Genomic DNA, 13,045 nt, shown 5'->3' on the forward strand with positions numbered 1-13,045 from the left:
CGTTGTTTCTTGTCTGTCTACTTGTCATCTGTCTGTTGTGACTGAGATAAGCCCTGTTTGTATGGTGTGAATTGAAACATATATCATCCCAATGGGTAACGGAATGCGCCCTTAACTCGTAAGAGTACTTTGGGGGTCCGACACTTAAGTTTGATATACGCTTTTTGATTCATGAGCCTAAAAACGGGTTGAAAGTATAAGTCCTGACTGCCTCAATAAAGCAGGAATAAGAAACGAATGCTGAGAGATTCCATGGTAATGGGAAGGGAATAAAGGTCTCCACAAAGCCCGGAGATCTAGTCATATGTGTTTGGCCACCAAAAGGGAATGCTTGTATATGTTGTAGCCGTCAGTCTGGTCATAATATTTGTCAGTTGGCTAGCATATAAAGTAATTCGATTTCAGAAATCTCATCTAGGAGAGGTTTTTTAGTATTTTGGCACCCTAGGAGGAGAAGGCAACGAGACACTTAATAAGTGATCCAAACGCCACCTAGGCAAGACTGTCAAAATGGGCCAGACACAGGGTAAACCCCAGGAGGAATCTCAGAAATGTTATGCTGTTAAAGACATAATTACAATGTTGTATGGGAAGGATAAGGCACAGGGCACAAATAGGGTTCTCAAGAAATTTGGAATGGATGGAGAAAATGGATTAAGTGTAGAAGGTTGGGAAGAAATAAAGAAAGACAGATAGGGAGAGATATTGCAGAACAGATGGGTATCACAAATACAATGTTTAATTAAGGTTTCCAACAGGGCTGAAGAGGAGGGATGGGAGTATTGTCAGGAAAAGGGTGGATGGGATATGAAGGTCCGACACAAAAGTCTTCCTTCTGCTCCCGGCGATAGGGTAAATACGGGAGATACTCCACCTCCTTATAACACCACCACACCAGGTAATGAAAGACCAAAACTTTATCCTTCCTTAAGAGGAAGAGGGTGGGTATGCCGAGTATGCGGTACCCAGAATACAGACTGGGCACAGGAATGTGTACATTGCGGCGCTCAAAGACCAGAGCCCGTAGCTCCAGTCCATAGTCGGACTAGGGTAATACAAGTAAATAATCCAAATGCGGGTCAAGCAGGACAGCCACCTACAGTGACCCGACAAGTCGTTCTGAGGACATGGACACCTTGGTCGGCTGACACTCTTATGGCATTAATACAGAATGCTCCTGATCCCGTAGCAAAACCTGCCGCATTCTGTAGATTCGTGACACAATTACTAGACACACATGAAGCAACTTGGCAAGATGGGGAAGATTTGTGTAGACATAAAATGACACTAACGATGTTTAATCAATTTATGAATGAAATTGCTCCACATAGACCACAAGGGGATCCTACCACGGACCCGCCAGGAGTACACCCCCGTCATATAGACTCTAGACCCCTGTTTATTGCTCAGTTACGAGAATTTTGCCAAGGGAAACAGCAGGAAAGGGGTTCAACAGCGCCCATAAAACAGGCCCCAGGTCAGACTGTTACAGAATTTTACCTCAACATGGAAAGCATGATGGCTGACGAAGGTCTAGATTTAGCCTTACCCGTCACCATTAGGGCTTTCAATCGACAGTTTATGGAAGGACTAGTACCCCAAATAGGTGACAAACTGAAGGCATGTACTCCCGAATGGAGAGCCATACGGGACAGAGGAACATTGTTGCAGAAAGCACAAGGCATAGAGGCTGATTTAGCAGAAACTAAACCCAGAAGGACACCGGGAGTTAACACTGTTGCCCGGGTCAATGAAGGAGGGAATTCCTCCCGTAAACCTCTTACCTGTTATTACTGCAACAAGGTGGGACATATAAAAAGAGACTGTAGGAAAAGGATAAAAGACGAACAGGAAGGAAACACGGACAGAGACACGAGGGACTACAGACAGAGGCGTACCAATGATAGGGACGATCCGACCGCATGACTTGCCCCAGTCCTAGCTGAATCAGAGAACAAAATGCTCCACATGTTGATGAAGGTGGAAGGTAAACATATTCCTTGTTTGGTTGACACAGGAGCGTCACGCAGTCTGTTGTCTGATTCAGTAGTCCCTCCACACATGACGTCCCGTGACACCATACCCATAAGTGGTTACGACGGACTCCTGACTGATGCCCCGCTGACTAAACCTTTAAAAGTAAAGATAGGAAATCACATGTTTTTGTCACGCTTTTTGATTTCCAGAGGAGCTCCCACTAATTTATTAGGAGCAGACATTCTTCAGAAAATAGGAGCGAACATTACTTATCACCCAGATGGCATGGTCACCCTAGCAATAGGGGATGACCCAGAGGGTATAGAAATCTGTAGTAAAATACAATGCTTGGAAGAAGAACCAGAACCGTCCAATACGCCCTCACCGGAAATAGACCAAATTCTGTCTAGCCTTCCGGAAGGGTTATGGGAAACACATCCAGCAGACGTTGGGCTTCTGCCCATACCCCCGGTTACTCTACAGCTGATTCCAGGAGCAGTTCTCCCTCAGCAGAAACAGTACCCACTCAGTGCGCCCCAGGAAGCAGCTATAGAACTACAAGTGGAGGCTCTACTTAAAAGTGGAGCATTAAAAGAAATACAATCACCAGCCAATACCCCATTGTATCCAGTTAAGAAAAAGACATTGGGGGATGGCCCAATAAGGTATAGGATGGTACAGGACTTAAGGGCAATAAACAAAATATTGGCCCCAATAACGCCATTAGTACCGAACCCGCATACCTTACTGTCAGAAATACCATCAGATAGCTCCTCATTTACAGTTGTAGACTTGGCAAATGCTTTCTTTTCTGTACCCCTGGCGGAGGAATGTCAACCATGGTTCGCGTTCCGCCTTCGAAACCGTCAGCTAACATGGAAACGCCTACCTCAAGGAATGGCGCATTCGCCAACTCTATACTCACAAGCCCTGCAGACAGTGTTAGGAGAATGGCAACCACCTGACACTTGTGTATTGTTGCAATATGTAGATGACCTATTGTTATGTTGTCCGGATAACGATACTTGTTTAAAAGCCACTCTATCATTGTTACAATTCCTGGCTGAAAAAGGGTGCAAGGTGAATAGAACTAAGTTACAGGTATGTCAGAAAAAGGTTGTCTTTTTGGGCCACTGTATATCCCAGGGTACTCGACACCTCACTGAAGACCGAGTCCAGGCCATAAGACAAATGAATATCCCACGCAACTTTAAGCAACTTCGTATGTTTCTGGGAATGGTGTCATATTGTAGACAATGGATACCACATGCCAGTTCTCTGATGCAGCCATTATATGATTGCTTGAAAATAGTACCCTATGTACTCACAGAAGCAGGTCATGAATCTTTTAGCACCTTAAAAAGGTTACTGATTTCGGCACCTGCGATCGGGATCCCTGATTATACCAAAACATTTCATTTGTACATTGCTGAAATCACGGGACACGCAACAGGGGTGTTGACACAACAACACATCAAACAAAGGCCGGTAGCATACTTCTCGGCGGCTCTCGATCCTGTCTCTAGAGGATCACCGTCCTGTGTACGAGCAGTTGCAGCAGTGTCAATTATCATTGACAAATCCTCAGAAATTGTCTTAGACAATCCTGTAGTGGTACATACCACACATGACATACACGCCATCTTGTCACAGGTCCAGCCAAAACACATATCAATGGCAAGGCAGCTGCGTCTACAATGCACCTTGCTCCTACCCCCCAATGTTACCTTTCAGCGATGCACTTCTTTTAACTTAGCACAGCTTTTACCATTACAGACAGATTTGACAGGGGGGAGTAATGATGATAATGGTGTAGACACAGCACAAGATACTCAGGATTCTGACACACTTTCGTTTCAGGACATAACATCTGATGAACACGATTGTTTTCAACTTATGGAACAAGAAACCACGGGGTTCCCACATGTCACAGACATACCCATTGCAAATGCAGAACACACACTGTACATAGATGGTAGTAGATTTGCCGATGACAAAGGTAAATATCACACAGGTTATGCTGTGGTAACGGACACACAGGTAATTGAGGCAAAGTCACTACCAGCACACATGTCGGCACAAGAAGCGGAACTAACCGCTCTAGAGAAAGCCCTAGAACACTTGGAGGGACAAGAAGGGAACATTTACACTGATTCCGCATACGCCTACGGTGTGGCACATGATTATGGCCACATATGGAAAGCTAGAGGTTACCTTACAGCAGCAGGCACACCTGTTAAACATGGTGAAGGAATCAAAAGAGTCCTGAACAATCTTCAAAAGGTTATAAGAGTAGCCATCATGAAGATAGCGGCACACACGAGCGCAAAAACAACTGAGGCAAAAGGAAACGCATTTGCAGATTTAACTGCAAAGAAGGCAGCTCTAGGGGAAGTAAGCCCTGAGACCTTAGCCACGGTACAGGTGAGTATGCCCGAAACCACATGGCAGCAGCTAATCGAACTACAGGAACAAGCAGGGGCTATTGAGAAGGACCGTTGGGTTAAGGAGGGAGCTGCACCAGGCCTTGACAATGTATGGAGAGAAGGAGACAAAATATGTCTACCCGCTTCTCTATACCCTGCAATGGCAGCGGCTGTCCACTTACCCACTCATGTCAGCTCCAATTCTATGTATAGGATTGTAAGCCAAGGATGGCTAGCCCCTGGATTCAGTAGTACTGCAAGGAACTACTGTGCTGCCTGCCAAATCTGTCTGATTAATAACCCAGGACAGAGAGTGAAAACCCCACGTAAACATCAGGTCCGGGCCCAATATCCCTTTCAGAGACTGCAGATTGACTACATACAAATGCCTAAGAGCGGCCCCTTTGAATTTGTTCTCGTGTGCATCTGCCTATTTTCAGGCTGGCCCGAAAGTTATCCTGTAAAATCAGCTACGGCAAAAGCCACCGCCAAGAAACTGATTACTGAGCTGATACCTAGGTTTGGTCTCCCAGAAACAATAGAATCAGATAGGGGGACACATTTCACGGGAGAAATAATGCAAAATGTGATGGCAATGTTAGGGGTTCAACAAAGTTTTCATACTCCTTACCACCCACAGAGTTCAGGATCAGTAGAAAGAGTAAATGGTACAATCAAGCTGAAAATACAAAAGGCCATGCAGGAGTTGAACAAACCATGGCCTGAGTGCCTACCCTTAGCTTTGTTCTCTATTAGGTACACCCCAACAGGAAAAACCGGGTTATCCCCATATGAAATACTGTTTGGAAGTGCACCTAGATTAGGTTTATATTTTCCTCAAAGTATGCAATTGCAATGTGATAGGTTAACTACGTATGTAATACAGTTGCAACAGCGTCTGACTAAAATCCACAAGAGTGTGTATTCTTCTCTTCCAGACCCTAATTCTGTCACAGGTACTCACGATCTACAACCAGGAGACTATGTGTATGTAAAGAAACATACCAGAAAGACACTGGAACCAAGGTTTGAAGGTCCTTTCCAGGTGCTATTGATTACAGCAACCTCAGTGAAATTGGAAGGGAAACCTACCTGGATCCACGCTTCTCACTGTAAAAAGGAGCCAGTTGGCAAATGACAACATGTATCTTTTTATTGTTTCAGTAATTCTGGCTAATAGTTTGGTTACCTCACAGAATAAAATACACAAGGATGAAGGATTTTCTAAAAAAATGTTATTACTGAAGTTTAAATATGCTTATGCCCAGAAGTCAGGATATGAGAAATGTTGGATTTGTAGCAAATTACACCCCAGCACAGCAAGTATACCACTGATGGCAGTTCCTATAAACTATACTGATCTTGCTAACAGTAGCATTAACATAATTAGAACAAATACCAGCGAGACAGTAATGTTTAAGTCAAATGGCCTCGCCTTTTCCCCTGATTGGTGTTTCAACTTAGGGAACACAACGGGAGGAAATGGAGAATGCCAAGACAGCAAGTTTAATTTGTCCATTGTCGTATTAAATGGAAGCTTCTATCCCAGTAATTCCAGCACACACCAGACATTATCTGACTTCCTCACTAACATTGTGGATAATAATGTTAGGTGGTTAGTATCCAACTTATCCCTCTATGGATACACCTCTCGTTATAGAAATGATATCAGTTCAAGATCAGTAGCTCTAGGAAACAATATATATATCTGTTGTGAGGATAAATGTTATACTTGGATACCTAGAAGAGCTCAGGGATGGTGCTACCTCGCAAGTTTAGTACCAGTAATGGGAGTAGTAGGTGATGAACGAGGTGATCACCTATTAGAAGCTAGCATGCACCCTAGATATCCCCTCAGGTATCGTAGTAAAAGAGAAATATTCCTGAAGAAGGACATGGCATGGGCTTGGTTCCCGTCCTGGACAGGATGGGGTATAGACTTAATGAAACGACTAAATAACTATACAGGAATTATTAATGATGTTTTGGAGAAAAACTCTGATGACATTACTAAGTTAAATCTGGAGACCAGAGCCATCAGACAACAATTAGAATTACATGAATTAGCAATTGAAAGTATGAGTGCAGCACTGACAGGACTCTGTGAAACTACTGAGGACTATGAGTGCTGTACTTGGATACATAACACCAGCATTGAGGTACCTGATTATTATGACATCATTGCACAACACCGTACGGAAGTAAAGAATTTACAAGAGAAGGCCCGAAATATTGGTCGCGACTGGGATCCGTTTGGTGGAACTTTTAGTTTCTCAGGGTTATTCTCTTGGGTTAAGAAGGCAGCAATGACGATTATAGTGGTGCTCTTATTCGTATTTTTCTTTTATGCATGCTTTAAGTTGTTTATGTGCTTTTGCAAGAAAGCCAAGGTAAATGATGCGGAAAAGATGGAACTTTTGTGAAGATAGGTGGATTTAGATCCTTGACATCACCCATCTGTCAGAAAAGCCACTCTTCCTGAATTTTAGATGTTGGTACTGTCCAGGGGGATGGGTGTATACCCCTCTGACAACTCACGGTCAGGGAGAGTACTCTGGATATAGGCCGACTAGAACTTGTTCAGGTGGACCCAGGGCAAGAGGGAGGGGTGATGTCAAAGGGGGAAATGTAAGGATTAAGGGGTGTCTAAACAAAATGGTTGACAGTATGTCTTACTAAATACTTGTATTTCTTTATACTTCTCAGTAAAATAAGGACTCGTCATCTTTAGTCACGTACGCATAAGAAGAGGCCGCATCAGCCCTAAAAAGCAGTCTACGCCCAGAAGATTGTCTTATCAGCTGATAACACCCGGAGAATTGTCTTTTCTTTGCAAAATTTTGTTTTTTTACATTGCTGATGTTTGCTCTTTTCTGTCTATAAAAGAGAAGTAATAAAGAGCTCAGAGTCAGAGAGAGTCAGAGTTACGACGGACTTCTGAGCAGAAATACTGAATACCTCCGTGTCTCTTTGCTTAGATAAGAACTCTAACTAACAATTGGGAAACGGTAACATAACCTGACAAATAGGTGACTTGTTGAGGTCACACCTAACAATAGGCATTTGGGGGGCTTTTTAAAACGCCTCTGAAACACCTGCTCTTAATGCCAGTGTGAACTCAGCCTAAGGCAAATTCAGGTAAGTACACAGCTTAAAAAAAAAGAAAACATATATGGGCTGGCCCAAGACATTGTGCTGCCTGGGTCCAGGAATGAAATGCTGCCCAGCCCACCTACCCCCCCCCCCAAAAAAAAATCACACCCACCAAAAGCCCCCACAACCATTATTTTATATCATGGCAATGAAAATTAAAATGTAATTTATCAGGAAGTAAGATTTACATGCAACAGTGGTGGGGGAGTTCAATCAAATGCAATGGTGGTTGGGGGGTTTAGACACAGGCAGGGGAGGCGGGGGGGTTTAGGCACAGGCAGGGGCAGCGGGGGGGGGGGGGGGGTTAGACACAGGCAGGGGCAGCGGGGGGGGGTTTAGACACAGGCAGGGGTGTTTAGACACAGGCAGGGGGGAGGTTAGACACAGGCAGGTGTGGGGGGGTGTTTAGACACAGGCAGGTGTGGGGGGGTGGTTTAGACACAGGCAAGGGTGGCAGAGGGGATAGACACAGGCAGGGGTGGCAGAGGGGATAGACACAGGCAGAGGGGATAGACACAGGCAGAGGTGGCAGAGGGGATAGACACAGGCAGAGGTGGCAGAGGGGATAGACACAGGCAGAGGTGGCAGAGGGGATAAGACACAGGCAGGGGTGGCAGAGGGGTTAAGACACAGGCAGGGGTGGCAGAGGGGTTAAAACACAGGCAGGGGTGGCAGAGGGGTTAAGACACAGGCAGGGGTGGCAGAGGGGTTAAGACACAGGCAGGGGTGGCAGAGGGGTTAAGACACAGGCAGGGGTGGCAGAGGGTTTAAGACACAGGCAGGGGTGGCAGAGGGGTTAGACACAGGCAGGGGTGGCAGAGGGTAAGAATCAGGCAAGCACCCTGACTGCCATTTGGTATCAGGATGAAATCAGAAATCATTATCAGACCCTACGCTGGTGCAGTGGGTTCTGGGTTCCTCCTGGTGTATGACAATGCCCGGCCTCATGTGACAAGAGTATGCAGCCAGTTCCTGGAGGATGAAGGCATTGATACCATTGAATGGCCCCCACAATCGCCTGACCTAAATCCAATAGAACACCTCTGGGACATTATGTTTCGATCCATCCAACACCGCCAGGTTGCACCTCAGTCTGTTCAGGAGCTCAGTGATCCCCTGCTCCAGATCTGGGAGGAAATACCCCAGGACACCCCAAGACACCATCTGTCGTCTCATTAGGAGCATCCCCAATGTTATCAGGCATGCATACAAGCATGTGGGGGCCATACAAAGCAATGTAAGGGGTGTGATGGGAGATCAATTCATTTTGGTGAGATTTCCTGTTGCCTCTCCCAGACAAAATATGAAGGGAACATTTTCTTAGTAGCAAACTTTTAGAAAAAATACCAGATATGGGTTAAGTACCCATTCACATCGTTGTCACTTGTCATACGAATTTGACAGATCCAAAATCGCATGACAAGTCGCACCTTGTTGACAATGGAACTGATCAAATGGGTGCGTCTTCGACTTTGAGGTGCCTCGCCGATTTGAAATAGAAGTTCCTGCACTATTTTTTGCGATTTCAGTTTTGCACTTGAAGTTGCGATGACCTGCAGCTTTGAAATCTATTTCAAAGTTGGATTCGGTGTGTGAACGGGGGCTTAACCCTTTCCTACTCCATAAAAAAAAAAAAAAAAACGACCTTTTACTTTTGCAAACACTATGGGTCGATTTACTAAAGGTAAATAGTCTGATCACTGTGTCACTCCTTAGCTTACTGAATGTGGTGAAGCTCTGTTGACCTCCATAATCCAATCATGTGAAAGTATAAATACTGATTTTTCGATCTTCTTTGCACAGATTTTCACCACATTCACTAAGCTAAGGACAATTTCCCCTGTAAAGTCACACACAGTAAACTCAATATCTGGGGATGTTTTGTACTCGAATGGTGTACTGAACTCCTCCAACATTCCATCCTGCAGGGGAAGAGGTCTGACTGGCAATTTTAGGGGAAAAAAAGAGAGAAGACAGGCGCTAATCACTAGAAAGGGTTTCGGCGCTGATTGTGTGTTGAATCGCGGGAGCCACCACTAAAGGCACAATCGCCGCTAGAAATGGCACACTCAGTATACCTGCGTGCCGTTGTCTACAGTGCGAGCGCCGTAGACAGCGTGACTGTCTTTTCCACACGGTTTAGGAGATATTTCTTGCACCTACAGGTGAGCCTTAATCTAGGCTTATCTGTAGGTAAAAGTGGTTTGTAAGGGTTTACAACCACTTTCCACCAAATCCCGTACCTGTACATCATTTGGCTTCAAGTGGTTATATTGGGGTGATATGCAACTGCAGACATCACCCCGGTACCGTTTTTTAGAGCCAACCGTCCCTTCCTTGTAATAACAACCGATGCGGCTAAACAGCGGAGAGAACGTTCCCCCCTCCCCCGCCTTCCGCAGCTCGCCCGTCCCACCAGGAGGCCCAAGCGACCAGCCGCCACGTCTGCCGGCAACCCGGACAAAGCTGGAATCGTCTTTGATCGGGTCTCGTATCTAGTAACCTGGAAGTGATGGCATGACATTACTTCCACTTTACTGGAGTCTTAACCACTTGCCGACTGACTCACGCACATATATGTCGGAAAAGTGGTTCGTTACCGCAAAATCCCGTACGTTGGCTCCTTTAAGAGGCCGCATGCTGCACCACTGGGGACCCGATGCACGTGGCCGGTGGGCACAATCGCTGCCACCAACGCACGATCACAGGCACGAGTGCCAGAACAAGGATTTGTGTGTGTAAACACACAAATCCCCATTTTGTCAGAAGAGAGACAGATCGTCTGTTCCTACTAAGGCGGAACAGCCATATGTCTCCTCCTCTAGTAATTCCCATCCCCCATACAGTTAGAAACCCACACAAAGAACACAGTAATCAGTGTTTTTTTATAACATTGATCGCTGTATAAATGCCAATGGTCCCATAAATGTGTCAAAAGTGTCCAATCTGCCCACCGCAATGTCGCAGTCCCATAAAAAATAAAAATAAATAAAAATCGCAGAGCACAGCTATTACTAATAAAAATAAAACATAAAAATAATACAAGCATTTAAAACCACTGTTGTTGAAATTTGGAATGCTTTTAAGTGCAAAGGAGGACCCCAGATCCCCCCATAATAATACCTGACACATGCCTATTGGTGTCATAAAGGATGTTTACATTCATTGTGACGGCAACATAAGTGATTTAAAAAAATAATTTAATTAAAGCGACGGTGTCAAAATAAAATAGTATAAATAATTAGAAAAAAAAAGCGTACGTTGGTCCTGAACACACACAAAACAATCATCCCACACGTGGGGAATCGCTGCGAACGTCAGATCATGGGCAGGAATTCTAGCACTAGACCTCCTCTGTACATCTAAAGTGGTAACCTGTAAAGGCTTTTAAAGCATTGCCTATGAATAGTAAAATTTATGTTGTTTGTCGCCGTTGTGCGGGCGTGTGCAATTTTAAAACGTGACATGTTTGGTATCTATCCAATCAGCGTGACATCATCTTTTATATTTAAAAAAAAATTGGGTTATGTATTGTGTTTTTTCACAATAAAATGTAAAAAGGTGTAGTCTCTAACCCCCCCCAAAACAGCTGCGTTTGAAAAAATGCTGCACAAAAACCATGTGACATAAACAATGGCAAAACCCACCAACCTCACTGTGCAGAGACGGACCCCTCAGAGTCCCACTCTCCTCTATGGGGAGATTGGATGAAAACGGATCACCTCTCCGCCAGATGGATGGTGGTCCTGGATTTGGTGGACAGGATCAGATTGGATATCGGAGGATGTCAGCAGACATGTGTCCACTAACATCCACCATTCCATAGAGGTGAATGGATGGTCTGATCAGATCCACCTGAATAACAGACAGGCCGACCTGATCGCACAGCCTGTGTGAAAGGGGGCTTAAAGTCACAACAATATCCTCCTTATTCAACAAATTGAATCCATACATATCCCCCATTTAATCACTTCAGTCCCGGAAGGATTTACCCCCTTAATGACCAGCCCACTTTTTGCGATACGGCACTGCGTTATTTTAACTAACAATTGTGCGGTTGTGCGACATTGTACCTAAACAAAATGTATGCCCCTTTTTTCCCCCACACATAGAGCTTTCTTTTGGTGGTATTTGATCACCTCTGCGGTTTTTATTTTTTTCTCTAGAAACAAAAAAAGACCAACAATTTTGAAAAATAAAATAAAAAATGTAAATAAAATATTTTTTACTTTCTGCTATAAACATATCTAATCAAAAAAACAACATTCATCAATTTAGGCCAATATGTATCCTGTTACATATTTTTGGTAAAACAATCCCAATTAGTATATATTGATGGTTTGCGCAAAAGTTATCACGTCTACAAACTAGGGGATAGATTTAGGGACTTTTTTCTTTTTTACTAGTAATGGCGGCGATCAGCGATTTTTAGCAGGATTACGACATTGCGCTGGACAAATCTGACACTAAGGCTGCTTTCACACTGGGGCGGTATTCAGTGCTAAAAATAGCGCCTGTGTAATGCCTGAAAAAAACCGGGCCCTTTAACTCCAGTGTGAAAGCCGGAGGGCTTTCACACTGGAGCGATGCGCTGGCAGGACGGTGAAAAAAGTCCTGCTAGCCGCATCTTTGCAGCGGTGAAGGAGCGGTGTATTCACCGCTCCTACCCATTGAAATCAATGGGACACCGCGGCAATACCGCCGGCAAAGCGCCGCTGTAGCGACGCTTTGCGGGCGGGTTTAACCCATTTTCGGCCGCTAGCGGGGGTTAAAACCACCCCGCTAGCGCCCGCACACCGCCGCTAAAGCGCCGCTAAAAATAGCGGCACTTTACCGCCGACGCCGCTCCCGCTGCACTGTGAAAGCAGCCTAAGTGACACTTTTTGGGAACCAGCGACACCAATACAGTGATCAGTGCTAAAAAAATGCATTGTCACTGTATAAATGACACTGGCAGGGAAGGGGTTAACATAAGGGGCAATCAAAGGGTTAAATGTGTTCCCTAGTTGTGCTTTCTTACTGTGTGGGCTGACACTAGATATAGAGAGAGATCGGTGTTCCTGATTAGTAGGAATCACACATCTCTCTCTTCTTCTGTGACAAAACGACGGACTGCCTGGTTTACAAACCACCGTTCTGTTGTTCCTCTGAACGATCGCGGACCCGCTGATTAGGTCCTGCTGTGTCCAATCACAGTGGGAGCGGGTTGCACGCACGTGCCCCAGACCAGGAAGTGCAAACAAAGTACAGGTATGTTGTTTTTGTGCAGCCGGGCCGCCCTGCGGCAGTAAATGTGTGGTGGGCCATTAAGTAGTTAATGGTCCTGGGAAATTTTTCATGAAATTATTTCTCATTGTGTGTTTCTCTGCCTCCTTACCATCGTCATCCTCCTTGAGCTCCTCAACCTCTCCTTTCCCCCTCACACCCATTTCTTTTAAACAAGCAGTGCATATTATATTAGTTGCAATCATGTGTGAGCAAAAAATAAA

General features: G+C 44.9%; 1 long non-coding RNA gene across 1 annotated transcript in view; it reads right to left on the bottom strand.

The window, feature by feature from the left end:
* Positions 1-13,045, bottom strand: part of LOC143941786 (uncharacterized) — a 38,313-nt gene that overhangs the window by 1,465 nt on the left and 23,803 nt on the right. The gene's annotated exons all lie outside the window — the stretch shown is intronic.

This window comes from Lithobates pipiens, unplaced genomic scaffold (assembly GCF_037356315.1).
Source record: "Lithobates pipiens isolate NorthernLeopardFrog02 unplaced genomic scaffold, aLitPip1_a1.2 Scaffold_10, whole genome shotgun sequence".
NCBI classification, from domain to species: Eukaryota; Metazoa; Chordata; class Amphibia; order Anura; family Ranidae; genus Lithobates; species Lithobates pipiens.